Raw genomic sequence first — 17,007 nt, 5'->3', positions numbered from 1 at the left:
AGTCGTCCAAGTAGAGTCTCAAGTATTTGCTCTCGAGTCCCGAGTCAAGTCTAAAGTCAACAGGTGAGGCAAATCAAGACTGTCAAGTCCTAAGTTAAGTCCAAGTCCTAAACTCTTTTGTTTCAAATGGACCCAGCTTATGTGTACACTCGTGAGTTATATAGGTAGGGGAGAGCCGCCACGGATGTAACATTTTGCACGTTTCATTTTTTTACTCGGAGATCCGTTTAGCTACACATGTAATATTTTCAGGCAACGGACCTACACATGTCAGCTACCATAAACCACTTCAAGTTATTTTTTTGATAAAACAGGTCGGGAGTTATTAAACCGAACGTGGACGCTGTTTCAGTGTTACATTTGCTGCGCATATCGGATTAATTGTAACAGCATGGAGTATAAATGTAACAACGCTAAAAAACACCATTAAACATATCGTTTTCAGCTTAAATCAATTATATTTCATTGAAGCAACGCCTTAGCATTGTTTTCATACCATGGATGTGATAAGAAAATGTATCAAACATATTGGGAAATATTAAATAGTATCGGGTGTACCAGTTTGGGCTTTTTTTTCAGTTCAATGGGGAAATACATTGATTAAACAAACGTTTGATTGATTGAGTTGTACAATGTTATACAACCCTAAACTAATTTTAGAATACACTACACAATACAATACAAATTTAGAACATATAATATTGGCCAATATGTCAAATATGTAAATATTACTTATAATGGCATTGAATGGAAGCGGACCATTTGTAACACATGTTACAATTGACCCTCCCTCCGAAGTTTTCTTTGCCGTTGCTTACAGACCAGAATGAACGTGAATTCCGTCTAAACACGATGCAAACTAATGAAGAACATAAGCATGAAGACATCCATGTGGATTTTTATTCACCAACACCAAAGAAAAAATTTGTAGCACACAAATACTCCAGGTGTAAAATTATACGCATTTTGAAAAAAGTCAGTTTTTCGCCAATAGCTCCCCGCAGGATGAAGGTAAACACTTCAAACTTCCTGGGCACGTAGAGTACGTTGCTGTACACATACTGACGCGATGGCGTCATGGTGGCGTTGACCAATCAAGAGATAACGTCCATGTTACAACCGTGACGCGTTACATCCAAGGCGGCTCTCCCCTACAGCTAAGAGTTATATAGGAGTCTTATAAAAATCCTCGAAATGAAAACGTCTGAGAAGTGGAAGTGCTGTATTGACTATATTGTGGTGAAGCAGGTGACCTTTGACCTCAGGGCTCACGCAGAACCCGCGCGCCTCCACAAGTCGTCTCACGTGAACAGTTTTCAACACTTTTCACATCAAGGCCCCATTATTTATTCTGAGCCACGGACCACCATTTGATGACATTTTAGCCTCTTCAGACCCCAAACGTTGAATATTTTGGTGTCGTTTTGATATGACTTTGTCCACAATTTCCATGCTGTATTGAATGTTTGTGTTTGCACCATATATTATAGGAGAGATAACAGGCCCAAACGTTGACCAAAATAACAATTCTTCTACATTCTTTAAGACGTCCTGTAAATCTGATGCAGATGTTGAACAATAATTTAACTCGTGGGAGCATAAAAGGAAACCAAATTGACCCGTACATAGATCTACAAGGATCCATTTTGCGCGGATCTACAAGCTCATATAGCGCTGAGTGGCGCGCTACGAGCTTGTAGGTCTGCTATTTTTGAAAAATCGGAAGAGCGACTGACATGACATAGAAGACATTTTTAGAATCTGATCTCAGGTCAGAATGAAAACTGTCAGGATGTGGAAGACATTTTTAGAATCTGATCTCAGGTCAGAATGAAAACTGTCAGGATGTGGAAGACATTTTTAGAATCTGATCTCAGGTCAGAATGGGTTAACAACTCTCCCCCCTCAAGGACCCCTGGTGGTCCCTGGACCACTGGTTGAGAACCCCAGACCTAGCGGATCGTTCCCATGAGTCGGCAGCTGTTCCACCTTCCTCTGGAAGTATCAACAAACACACAGCTTATTGACCCCCAGGCCTGTTCTGAAGACCCCCCCCCTCCCCCCAAACCCCCTCAACGCCCACCGACTCCCTGCCCCCCCCCCCCCCCCCCCCCCCCCACCGGATGCAACAGGATTCTGCTCTGTGTCTGCCTCACCTTACATCAGTCACTCACAAATGACCTGTAGGAACTCTGACCTCACCGCATGACATTCCACGCACGCACGCGCGCACGCACGCACGCACGCGCACACACAAGCACGCACGCGCACACACACACATCGCATAACTTCCCCGAGGCTACACCACTTCATTTTGTGTGACCCCCAATTACTCTGAACAGCCCAGAGAGAGAGAGAGAGAGAGAGAGAGAGAGAGAGAGAGAGAGAGAGAGAGAGATGAGATGGTGGAGAGAGAAGAAGAAAGACACACAGACACAGAGACAGACACACACAGACAGACAGACAGACAGACAGACAGACAGACAGACAGACAGACAGACAGACAGACAGACAGACAGACAGACAGACAGACAGACAGACAGAATGACAGAATGACAGAATGACAGAGCGAAAGAGGAAAGAGCGCCTGCAGGCTGGGAAGTGCAATGTTCAACCAGAGGCAGGACACACAAACAGTAAATAAACACCAATGACCCCGTGTCCACACACACACACACACACACACACACACACACACACACACACACAAACACACGTGTGCGTGTGCTGAGTACGTATCGTTATAGTGCTTCCGCTGGTCGTGGTTTTCTTCCACTTTGACCTGCAGGTCACACAGGTTGCAGGAATGCCGGGATACGTAGGCTCATTCTTAGGCGGCGGAATGAGGCGAACGGGGCACATAGCAAGTGGTGGAAAAAGGTCTTCAACATTCCTCCTCCTACATCCAGCTTTTGGTTATACCATCTACAGGTCGTAGACAAACATTAAATTCCCATTGACAATGAATGGAGAATTTTACGTCATGTTCGAGCAAATTGGCGACCAGCTCAGTATGGCCTTGTGGTTAGAGTGTCCGCCCTGAGACTGCAGAGGTTGGGGTTCAATCCCCGGCCGGGGTCATATTAAAGACTCTAAAAATGGGACCCAGTACCTCCCTGCTTGACACTCGGCATCAAGGGTTGGATTGGGAGGTAAGTCCCTGTGACGTACTAGCGTCATGTCCAGGGGGTGTACTATATTTCTAAAACTATGACACATTTCAAAGATTCCTTTTCAGGCAAACATGTCCACCCTAAGATGAACCTAAGTAGGCTAGAATGGGGTTGGTAGGATTAAGTGTGTAGGACTAGTAGCATGCCAATGCCAGTGTTGCAGAGGATTTTTTTTTCAAATATTCAAAAAACGATAGGCTATAACCCATCATTTTTGAGGGTTTGAAAAATGGGTTATAGCCCATCGTTTTATGAATTTTTGGAGAAAGAAAATTGCGGAGTGTTGCGGAGGATGAGAAACATTAGCAAATTGCGGAGTGTTGCGGAGGATTTTTCTCCAAAAATTCAAAAAACAATGTACTATAACCCACCGTTTTTCATCATTTTTTGAGGATTTGAAAAAAATGAAAAAATGAAAAAAAACGAGGGGTTATAGCCCATGTTTTTTGAAATTTTGAAAAAAAAGGTTATCCTCGTTTCTCATCATTTTGGACCATGGGCTAAAGCCCATATCGTACGGCATACTATAGCAGTGATACTCAACCTCAGGCCCGCGGGCCACATCAGGCCCGCAGGACCATTATGACTGGCCCACCAATGAAAATCTAAAAAAAAGAAGAAAAAGAAATCTGGAAAATGAAATAAAAATAAATAAATCTGAATGAAGTTATCTTTAATTACATTATTATAAGTAATACTATTAGAGTTGTACTATTACTCGAACGAAAATAAAAGCTTGGGGGGGGGGGAGATGCAATGCAAATGACATATACTCTGTATCCCTATTCCCTGACATAATTTTATAGCTAAACGGACAGAATTCTATTTTATTTGAATGATGAAACCCAGCTGCCATTAATAGTTGGAAATGGAAATGGAAATTGCGGAAATTGCGGAAATGGAAATTGCGGAAATTGCGGAAATGGTGGAAATGGAAATTGCGGAAATTGCGGAAATGGTAATTGCGGAAATTGCGGAAATGGTGGAAATGGAAATTGCGGAAATTGCGGAAATTGCGGAAATGGAAATTGAGGAAATTGAGGAAATGGAAATTGCGGAAATGGAAATTGCGGAAATGGTAATTGCGGAAATTGCGGAAATTGCTCTTCACTTATAGCTATCTATTTTCAGGTAGATTGTTTTATTTTACTCAGTCAGCCATATCACTACTCATTTTTTTTATGAAAAAGGTCATAGCTGGGTAATCTATTTTCAGGCAAATTGTGTTTATTGTATTTTATTTTACTCAGCCATAACAATTTATTTTCTGTTAACCAACTTGCTGGCTGGCAGGCAGGCAGACAGCTACTCATAGACAGGCAGACAGACAGACAGCTACTCATGGAGAATTGGACATGCAGGCAGTCAGACAGCTACTCATAAACAGGCAGACAGACAGCTACTCATGGAGAATTGGACAGGCAGGCAGACAGCTACTCATGGACAATTGGACAGGCAGGAAGGCAGACAGCTACTCATAGACAGACAGACAGCTACTCATGGACAATTGGACAGGCAGGAAGGCAGACAGCTACTCATAGACAGACAGACAGCTACTCATAGACAATTGGGCAGGCAGGCAGACAGCTACTCATAGACAGACAGACAGCTACTCATGGACAATTGGACAGGCAGGAAGGCAGACAGCTACTCATAGACAGGCAGACAGACAGCTACTCATGGACAATTAGGCAGGCAGGCAGACAGCTACTCATAGACAGGCAGACAGACAGCTACTCATGGACAATTGGACAGGCAGGAAGGCAGACAGCTACTCATAGACAGGCAGACATACAGCTACTCATGGACAATTAGGCAGGCAGGCAGACAGCTACTCATAGACAGGCAGACAGACAGCTACTCATGGACAATTAGGAAGGCAGGCAGACAGCTACTCAGACAGGCAGACAGACAGCTACTCATGGACAATTGGACAGGCAGGCAGGCAGACAGACAGCTACTCATAGACAGGCAGGCAGACAGCTACTCATAGACAGGCAGACAGTAAGACAGCTACTCATCGACAGACAGACAAATAACTACTCATGGACAGACAGACAGACAGACAGACAGACAGACAGGCAGGCAGGCAGGCAAAGAGCTACTCATGTTATGTTATTATGTTATTATAACAGCTACTCATGTTATGTGCAATAATTTGTGCAGTTATGGAAACAGCTCTTTGTGTTTATGCAAGAAAATGTAACACATTTATTTATTTACATATTGTGTGCATGCACATTGTACTTTGATACATTTTGCGAAAATAAAGCAATTGAAAGAGAGAAGTTATCAAGTATCATTAATGTCGTAATTTTATCTACTGGCCCCTGGCCCCTTGCCATTTTTGTAATGTGGCCCACAGGTAAATCTATTTGAGTATCCCTGTACTATAGCACGCCATTTTTCATCATTTTTGAGGATTTGAAAAAAAAATGAAAAAAAAAGTTATCCTCGTTTCTCATCATTTTGGACCATGGGCTATAGCCCATATCGTACGGCATACTATAGCACGCCGTTTTTCATCATTTTTGAGGATTTGAAAAAAATGAAAAAATCGGGAGATGGTGAGTTCAAGCCCCTCTCTGTGACGCTTTGCTTTGCACACTGACTTTCAGAAGGACAACTTTAAAGCAGCACAGAAATTCCCCATGATTGTGTGCCTCAGTGGACCAACGGATAGGTCAAATGATATCCGTAGTATACCTAGTAGAAGTTTGCCGGTTCAAACCCTCACATACTCAAATCTTTACTGTGACACTTTGCATTCCACACTAACATCAACTAGCACAGAAAAGCTGTGTTGTAGTAACCAGCAGTTAGCTCAGTGTTATTAGTGGCTGTGCTTGTGATCCACAGGTCCAGGATTCAAATCCCACATTATTCATGTGTCTCTGTGATGCTTTGCTTTGCACACTGACTTTCAGAAGGACAACTTTAAAGCAGCACAGAAATTCCCCATGATTGTGTGCCTCAGTGGACCAACGGATAAGTCAAATGATATCCGTAGTATACCTAGTAGAAGTGTGCCGGTTCAAAGCCTCACATACTCAAATCTTTACTGTGACACTTTGCATTCCACACTAACATCAACTAGCACAGAAAAGCTGTGTTGTAGTAACCAGCAGTTAGCTCAGTGTTATTAGTGGCTGTGCTTGTGATCCACAGGTCCAGGGTTCAAATCCCACATTATTCATGTGTCTCTGTGATGCTTTGCTTTGCACACTGACTTTCAGAAGGACAACTTTAAAGCAGCACAGAAATTCCCCATGATTGTGTGCCTCAGTGGACCAACGGATAAGTCAAATGATATCCGTAGTATACCTAGTAGAAGTGTGCCGGTTCAAAGCCTCACATACTCAAATCTTTACTGTGACACTTTGCATTCCACACTAACATCAACTAGCACAGAAAAGCTGTGTTGTAGTAACCAGCAGTTAGCTCAGTGTTATTAGTGGCTGTGCTTGTGATCCACAGGTCCAGGGTTCAAATCCGACATTAGTCATGTGGCTCTGTGACACTTTGCTTTGCACTGACTTTCAGAAGGACAACTTTAAAGCAGCACAGAAATTCCCCATGATTGTGTGCCTCAGTGGCCCAACCGATAAGTCAAATGATATCCGTAGTACACCTAGTAGAAGTGTGCCAGGTCAAACCCCGACATACTCAAATCTTTACTGTGACACTTTGCATTCCACACTAACATCAACTAGCACAGAAAAGCTGTGTTGTAGTAACCAGCAGTTAGCTCAGGTTGATGAGTGGCTGTGCTTGTGATCCACAGGTCCAGGGTTCAAATCCCACATTATTCATGTTTCTCTGTGATGCTTTGCTTTGCACACTGACTTTCAGAAGGACAACTTTAAAGCAGCACAGAAATTCCCCATGATTGTGTGCCTCAGTGGACCAACGGATAAGTCAAATGATATCCGTAGTATACCTAGTAGAAGTGTGCCGGTTCAAACCCTGACATACTCAAATCTTTGCTGTGACACTTTGCATTCCACACTAACATCAACTAGCACAGAAAAGCTGTGTTGTAGTAACCAGCAGTTAGCTCAGTGTGATGAGTGGCTATGCTTGTGATCAACAGGTCCAGGGTTCAAATCCCACATTAGTAATGTGGCTCTGTGACACTTTGCTTTGCACACTGACTTTCTTGAATAAAAAATAAAAACTCAAAAGCACCAGGAGACATCTGCTGAATGCCCAAAGGTGCCTTGGCACAATGGTGTGGAGCGCTTGACCCGTTGCCTCTGCTACAGACAGTTGGCCGGTTCAAGTCCCATGTCATGACATCAAGGTGCTGGAGGACCATCGGGAGACGGTGCTCTCTCCCCCTGTTTCCTGAGATGTAACGGTTGGGGCTTATGTCTGAAAGAACCCTGTCCAGCTAACCTTTTGAACTATAGTATGTCGTTTTTTCATCATTGCGAAAACCATGAACTATAGTTCATGGTTTTTGCGACGATTAAAAAAAAGATGAAAATGATTAAACAAATATACTATAGTGTGTAGTTTTTCATTGTCAAAAGTCAAGAAAATGACATTGCCATTGTCCACGATTATAATCGGGCCCCAGTATGCAAAAACACAGACTATTCTGTCAGATGATGGGCCAAAATGCATTGCTATTTTATTTTTAAACGTTTGACCTAATTCTTATCTGTAAAATTTTAGGTGGACAGGGTTCTTTCAGACATAACCCCCAACTGTTACTTTTCAGGAAACAGGGGGAGAGAGCACCGTCTCCCGATGGTCCTTCCCAGCACCTTGATGACATGGGACTTGAACCTGCCAACTGTCTGTAGCAGAGGCAACCGATCAAGCACACCAGACCATTGAGCCAAGGCACCTTGGGGCATTCAGCAGATGTCTCCTGGTGCTTTTGAGTTTTTATTTTTTATTCTAGCCTTGAAAAGTTCAAATTACTGCAGCATTGGTTGAGTATTAGTTTTGAACCAGTAACCTTTGGTTTATAAACCGCAGGTTTATCTCCTGTGCCACACTGGCATGTAAGGTATGTAAGGTATGTAACGTATGTAAGGTATGATCTGGAACTTATATTTAACCAGCCGTTTAGAATTTAGACAGTGAAAAATGTTCTTCAGGAGACTTGAACCCTGAATGTTCTGTTTATAAACCCCAGGTTTATCTCCTGTGCCACACTGGCATGTAAGGTTACAATCGGGAACTTATATTTAACCATCCTTTTAGAATTTAGATGGACAGTGAAAATGTTCTTCAGGAGACTTGAAACCTGAATGTTCTGTTTATAAACCCCAGGTTTATCTCCTGTGCCACACTGGCATGTAAGGTTACAATCGGGAACTTATATTTAACCATCCTTTTAGAATTTAGATGGACAGTGAAAATGTTCTTCAGGAGACTTGAACCCTGAATGTTCTGTTTATAAACCCCAGGTTTATCTCCTGTGCCACACTGGCATGTAAGGTTACAATCGGGAACTTATATTTATATTTAATCATCCTTTTAGAATTTAGATGGACAGTGAATATGTTCTTTTTTTCAAATCCTCAGAAATTATGTTAAATGGCGTGCTATAGTATGCCGTACGATATGGGCTATATGCCCATGGTCCAAAATGATGAAAAACGAGGAAAAAATAATAATCAAAAAACGATGGGCTAGCCTATAACCCATCGTTTTTTCCGCTTTTTTCCTAATCATCAAAAATGATGAAAAACGGCGTGCTATAGTATGCCGTACGACAGTGATACTCAACCTCAGGCCCGCGGGCCACATCAGGCCCGCAGGACCATTATGACTGGCCCACCAATGAAAATCTAAAAAAAAGAAGAAAAAAAAATCTGGAAAATGAAATAAAAATAAATAAATCTGAATGAAGTTATCTTTAATTACATTATTATAAGTAATACTATTAGAGTTGTACTATTACTCGAACGGAAATAAAAGCTTGGGGGGGGGGGGGAGATGCAATGCAAATGACATATACTCTGTATCCCTATTCCCTGACATAATTTTATAGCTAAATGGACAGAATTCTATTTTATTTGAATGATGAAACCCAGCTGCCATTAATAGTTGGAAATGGAAATGGAAATTGCGGAAATTGCGGAAATTGCGGAAATGGAAATTGCGGAAATTGCGGAAATGGTGGAAATGGAAATTGCGGAAATTGCGGAAATTGCGGAAATGGTAATTGCGGAAATTGCGGAAATTGCTCTTCACTTATAGCTATCTATTTTCAGGTAGATTGTTTTATTTTACTCAGTCAGCCATATCACTACTCATTTTTTTCCATGAAAAAGGTCATAGCTGGGTAATCTATTTTTAGGCAAATTGTGTTTATTGTATTTTATTTTACTCAGCCATAACAATTTATTTTCTGTTAACCAACTTGCTGGCTGGCAGGCAGGCAGACAGCTACTCATAGACAGGCAGACAGACAGACAGCTACTCATGGAGAATTGGACATGCAGGCAGTCAGACAGCTACTCATAGACAGGCAGACAGACAGCTACTCATGGAGAATTGGACAGGCAGGCAGACAGCTACTCATGGACAATTGGACAGGCAGGAAGGCAGACAGCTACTCATAGACAGACAGACAGCTACTCATGGACAATTGGACAGGCAGGAAGGCAGACAGCTACTCATAGACAGACAGACAGACAGCTACTCATAGACAATTGGGCAGGCAGGCAGACAGCTATACTCATAGACAGACAGACAGCTACTCATGGACAGGCAGGAAGGCAGACAGCTACTCATAGACAGGCAGACAGACAGCTACTCATGGACAATTAGGCAGGCAGGCAGACAGCTACTCATAGACAGGCAGACAGACAGCTACTCATGGCCAATTGGACAGGCAGGAAGGCAGACAGCTACTCATAGACAGGCAGACATACAGCTACTCATGGACAATTAGGCAGGCAGGCAGACAGCTACTCATAGACAGGCAGACAGACAGCTACTCATGGACAATTAGGCAGGCAGGCAGACAGCTACTCAGACAGGCAGACAGACAGCTACTCATGGACAATTGGACAGACAGGCAGGCAGGCAGACAGACAGCTACTCATAGACAGGCAGGCAGACAGCTACTCATAGACAGGCAGACAGTAAGACAGCTACTCATTGACAGACAGACAAATAACTACTCATGGACAGACAGACAGACAGGCAGGCAGGCAGGCAAAGAGCTACTCATGTTATGTTATTATGTTATTATAACAGCTACTCATGTTATGTGCAATAATTTGTGCAGTCATGGAAACAGCTCTTTGTGTTTATGCAAGAAAATGTAACACATTTATTTATTTACATATTGTGTGCATGCACATTGTACTTTGATACATTTTGCGAAAATAAAGCAATTGAAAGAGAGAAGTTATCAAGTATCATTAATGTCGTAATTTTATCTACTGGCCCCTGGCCCCTTGCCATTTTTGTAATGTGGCCCACAGGTAAATCTATTTGAGTATCCCTGCTATAGCAGGGATACTCAAATTAGAGCCCATGGTCCAAAATGATGACGTAAACAAGGCGGCTGCCTGCATGTGCGATATGACGTTGAGCACTGCACAAGGCATTGCCTGGCAACGGCCCTGTCAAAGAATGGATTACAGCGATCCGGTTTTATATCATTACTACTAGAGACCCTAAGATGTCCCCACATGTCTTGGGCCCTCTACGGGTGTAATTATGAAGACGTGTGGAGACTTGAGCACTTACAAAGCTGTTAAATAATATTAGATCAGCTATATTACCGAATAGCGTGTGAATATGTCTCTTATTAAAGAAATAATCAAAGAAATATCAAATAATATAGAGAAACGGTTGGATGGCACTTATACACCCGCCTTCTAATGAAAGCGCTGGGGATGGCAATGAAGGACCGGGAAGTCTGGCGTGATATTGTGAAATCCACGATCTCGACCGCGGTCGAAAAATTACGATGATGATGATGTCTATTATGCGACTATTACTTTTTCTCCAAAAAATAGTTAACAGATCCTATCTGTATAAGTGTATATCTTTTTTTTTTTCTTAATGTCAGCTATAATGACATTGACACGGTCAAAAGAATATAGACGTCAGGTTGAAAGTGAGTGGGGCGTCTTGGCACGAAAACAGTTTGAAAACCACGTGGCAGCGCTGCTCCATTGTGCTCTATAGGGTGTTGCTTGAATGTGTGAGCTGATATCAAAGTCAGCCCAAATTCAAAAAACGATGGGCTATAACCCATCGTTTTTTTCATTTCGTAATTTTTTTTAAATCCTCAAAAATGATGAAAAACGGCGCGCTATAGTATGCCGTACGATATGGGCTATAGCCCATGGTCCAAAATGATGAGAAACGAGGCTAACTTTTTTTTTCAAAATTTCAAAAAACATGGGATATAACCCATCGTTTTTGTCATTTTGTCATTTTTTTCAAATCCTCAAAAATGATGAAAAACGGCGCGCTATAGTATGCCGTACGATATGGGCTATAGCCCATGGTCCAAAATGATGAGAAACGAGGCTAACTTTTTTTTTTTTTAATTTCAAAAAACTTGGGCTATAACCCATCGTTTTTGTCATTTCGTCATTTTTTTCAAATCCTCAAAAATGATGAAAAACGGCGCGCTATAGTATGCCGTACGATATGGGCTATAGCCCATGGTCCAAAATGATGAGAAACGAGGCTAACTTTTTTTTTCAAAATTTCAAAAAACATGGGCTATAACCCATCGTTTTTGTCATTTCGTCATTTTTTTCAAATCCTCAAAAATGATGAAAAACGGCGCGCTATAGTATGCCGTACGATATGGGCTATAGCCCATGGTCCAAAATGATGAGAAACGAGGCTAACTTTTTTTTTTTAAATTTCAAAAAACATGGGCTATAACCCATCGTTTTTGTCATTTCGTCATTTTTTTCAAATCCTCAAAAATGATGAAAAACGGCGCGCTATAGTATGCCGTACGATATGGGCTATAGCCCATGGTCCAAAATGATGAGAAACGAGGCTAACTTTTTTTTTTTCAAAATTTCAAAAAACATGGGCTATAACCCATCGTTTTTGTCATTTCGTCATTTTTTTCAAATCCTCAAAAATGATGAAAAACGGCGCGCTATAGTATGCCGTACGATATGGGCTATAGCCCATGGTCCAAAATGATGAGAAACGAGGCTAACTTTTTTTTTCAAAATTTCAAAAAACATGGGCTATAACCCATCGTTTTTGTCATTTCGTCATTTTTTTAAAATCCTCAAAAATGATGAAAAACGGCGCGCTATAGTATGCCGTACGATATGGGCTATAGCCCATGGTCCAAAATGATGAGAAACGAGGCTAACTTTTTTTTTCAAAATTTCAAAAAACATGGGCTATAACCCATCGTTTTTGTCATTTCGTAATTTTTTTCAAATCCTCAAAAATGATGAAAAACGGCGCGCTATAGTATGCCGTACGATATGGGCTATAGCCCATGGTCCAAAATGATGAGAAACGAGGCTAACTTTTTTTTTCGAAATTTCAAAAAACATGGGCTATAACCCATCGTTTTTGTCATTTCGTAATTTTTTTCAAATCCTCAAAAATGATGAAAAACGGCGCGCTATAGTATGCCGTACGATATGGGCTATAGCCCATGGTCCAAAATGATGAGAAACGAGGCTAACTTCTTTTTTTTTAATTTAAAAAAACATGGGCTATAACCCATCGTTTTTGTCATTTCGTCATTTTTTTCAAATCCTCAAAAATGATGAAAAACGGCGCGCTATAGTATGCCATACGATATGGGCTATAGCCCATGGTCCAAAATGATGAGAAACGAGGCTAACTTTTTTTTTCAACATTTCAAAAAACATGGGCTATAACCCATCGTTTTTGTCATTTCGTAATTTTTTTAAAATCCTCAAAAATGATGAAAATCGGCGCGCTATAGTATGCCGTACGATATGGGCTATAGCCCATGGTCCAAAATGATGAGAAACGAGGCTAACTTTTTTTTTCAAAATTTCAAAAAACATGGGCTATAACCCATCGTTTTTGTCATTTCGTCATTTTTTTAAAATCCTCAAAAATGATGAAAAACGGTGCGCTATAGTATGCCGTACGATATGGGCTATAGCCCATGGTCCAAAATGATGAGAAACGAGGCTAACTTCTTTTTTCAAAATTTCAAAAAACATGGGCTATAACCCATCGTTTTTGTCATTTTGTAATTTTTTTAAAATCCTCAAAAATGATGAAAAACGGCGCGCTATAGTATGCCGTACGATATGGGCTATAGCCCATGGTCCAAAATAATGAGAAACGAGGCTAACTTTTTTTTTCAAAATTTCAAAAAACATGGGCTATAACCCATCGTTTTTGTCATTTCGTCATTTTTTTCAAATCCTCAAAAATGATGAAAAACGGCGCGCTATAGTATGCCGTACGATATGGGCTATAGCCCATGGTCCAAAATTATGAGAAACGAGGCTAACTTTTTTTTTCAAAATTTCAAAAAACATGGGCTATAACCCATCGTTTTTGTCATTTCGTCATTTTTTCAAATCCTCAAAAATGATGAAAAACGGCGCGCTATAGTATGCCGTACGATATGGGCTATAGCCCATGGTCCAAAATGATGAGAAACGAGGCTAACTTTTTTTTTTTCAAATTTCAAAAAACATGGGCTATAACCCATCGTTTTTGTCATTTTGTCATTTTTTTCAAATCCTCAAAAATGATGAAAAACGGCGCGCTATAGTATGCCGTACGATATGGGCTATAGCCCATGGTCCAAAATGATGAGAAACGAGGCTAACTTTTTTTTTCAACATTTAAAAAAACATGGGCTATAACCCATCGTTTTTGTCATTTCGTCATTTTTTTAAAATCCTCAAAAATGATGAAAAACGGTGCGCTATAGTATGCCGTACGATATGGGCTATAGCCCATGGTCCAAAATGATGAGAAACGAGGCTAACTTCTTTTTTCAAAATTTCAAAAAACATGGGCTATAACCCATCGTTTTTGTCATTTCGTCATTTTTTTCAAATCCTCAAAAATGATGAAAAACGGCGCGCTATAGTATGCCGTACGATATGGGCTATAGCCCATGGTCCAAAATGATGAGAAACGAGGCTAACTTTTTTTTTTTCAAATTTCAAAAAACATGGGCTATAACCCATCGTTTTTGTCATTTCGTCATTTTTTTCAAATCCTCAAAAATGATGAAAAACGGCGCGCTATAGTATGCCGTACGATATGGGCTATAGCCCATGGTCCAAAATGATGAGAAACGAGGCTAACTTTTTTTTTCAACATTTAAAAAAACATGGGCTATAACCCATCGTTTTTGTCATTTCGTAATTTTTTTAAAATCCTCAAAAATTATGAAAAACGGCGCGCTATAGTATGCCGTACGATATGGGCTATAGCCCATGGTCCAAAATGATGAGAAACGAGGCTAACTTTTTTTTCAAAATTTCAAAAAACATGGGCTATAACCCATCGTTTTTGTCATTTCGTCATTTTTTTAAAATCCTCAAAAATGATGAAAAACGGTGCGCTATAGTATGCCGTACGATATGGGCTATAGCCCATGGTCCAAAATGATGAGAAACGAGGCTAACTTCTTTTTTCAAAATTTCAAAAAACATGGGCTATAACCCATCGTTTTTGTCATTTTGTCATTTTTTTAAAATCCTCAAAAATGATGAAAAACGGCGCGCTATAGTATGCCGTACGATATGGGCTATAGCCCATGGTCCAAAATGATGAGAAACGAGGCTAACTTTTTTTTTCAAAATTTCAAAAAACATGGGCTATAACCCATCGTTTTTGTCATTTCGTCATTTTTTTCAAATCCTCAAAAATGATGAAAAACGGCGCGCTATAGTATGCCGTACGATATGGGCTATAGCCCATGGTCCAAAATGATGAGAAACGAGGCTAACTTTTTTTTGTTCAAATTTCAAAAAACATGGGCTATAACCCATCGTTTTTGTCATTTCGTCATTTTTTTCAAATCCTCAAAAATGATGAAAAACGGCGCGCTATAGTATGCCGTACGATATGGGCTATAGCCCATGGTCCAAAATGATGAGAAACGAGGCTAACTTTTTTTTTCAACATTTAAAAAAACATGGGCTATAACCCATCGTTTTTGTCATTTCGTAATTTTTTTAAAATCCTCAAAAATTATGAAAAACGGCGCGCTATAGTATGCCGTACGATATGGGCTATAGCCCATGGTCCAAAATGATGAGAAACGAGGCTAACTTTTTTTTTCAAAATTTCAAAAAACATGGGCTATAACCCATCGTTTTTGTCATTTCGTCATTTTTTTAAAATCCTCAAAAATGATGAAAAACGGTGCGCTATAGTATGCCGTACGATATGGGCTATAGCCCATGGTCCAAAATGATGAGAAACGAGGCTAACTTCTTTTTTCAAAATTTCAAAAAACATGGGCTATAACCCATCGTTTTTGTCATTTTGTCATTTTTTTAAAATCCTCAAAAATGATGAAAAACGGCGCGCTATAGTATGCCGTACGATATGGGCTATAGCCCATGGTCCAAAATGATGAGAAACGAGGCTAACTTTTTTTTTCAAAATTTCAAAAAACATGGGCTATAACCCATCGTTTTTGTCATTTCGTCATTTTTTTCAAATCCTCAAAAATGATGAAAAACGGCGCGCTATAGTATGCCGTACGATATGGGCTATAGCCCATGGTCCAAAATTATGAGAAACGAGGCTAACTTTTTTTTTTTCAAATTTCAAAAAACATGGGCTATAACCCATCGTTTTTGTCATTTCGTCATTTTTTTCAAATCCTCAAAAATGATGAAAAATGGCGCGCTATAGTATGCCGTACGATATGGGCTATAGCCCATGGTCCAAAATGATGAGAAACGAGGCTAACTTTTTTTTTCAAAATTTCAAAAAACATGGGCTATAACCCATCGTTTTTGTCATTTCGTAATTTTTTAAAAATCCTCAAAAATGATGAAAAACGGCGCGCTATAGTATGCCGTACGATATGGGCTATAGCCCATGGTCCAAAATGATGAGAAACGAGGCTAACTTTTTTTTTTCAAAATTTCAAAAAACATGGGCTATAATCCATCGTTTTTGTCATTTCGTCATTTTTTTAAAATCCTCAAAAATGATGAAAAACGGTGCGCTATAGTATGCCGTACGATATGGGCTATAGCCCATGTTCCAAAATGATGAGAAACGAGGCTAACTTTTTTTTTCAAAATTTCAAAAAACATGGGCTATAACCCATCGTTTTTGTCATTTCGTAATTTTTTAAAAATCCTCAAAAATGATGAAAAACGGCGCGCTATAGTATGCCGTACGATATGGGCTATAGCCCATGGTCCAAAATGATGAGAAACGAGGCTAACTTTTTTTTTCAAAATTTCAAAAAACATGGGCTATAACCCATCGTTTTTGTCATTTCGTCATTTTTTTAAAATCCTCAAAAATGATGAAAAACGGTGCGCTATAGTATGCCGTACGATATGGGCTATAGCCCATGGTCCAAAATGATGAGAAACGAGGCTAACTTTTTTTTCCAAAATTTCAAAAAACATGGGCTATAACCCATCGTTTTTGTCATTTCGTCATTTTTTAAAAATCCTCAAAAATGATGAAAAACGGTGCGCTATAGTATGCCGTACGATATGGGCTATAGCCCATGGTCCAAAATGATGAGAAACGAGGCTAACTATTTTTTTCAAAATTTCAAAAAACATGGGCTATAACCCATCGTTTTTGTCATTTCGTCATTTTTTTCAAATCCTCAAAAATGATGAAAAGCGGCGCGCTATAGTATGCCGTACGATATGGGCTA

The sequence above is a fragment of the Protomyctophum bolini genome (genome assembly GCF_963924005.1).
Source record: "Protomyctophum bolini genome assembly, chromosome: 1".
Taxonomy (NCBI): Eukaryota; Metazoa; Chordata; class Actinopteri; order Myctophiformes; family Myctophidae; genus Protomyctophum; species Protomyctophum bolini.
This window is presented reverse-complemented; position numbering follows the sequence as displayed.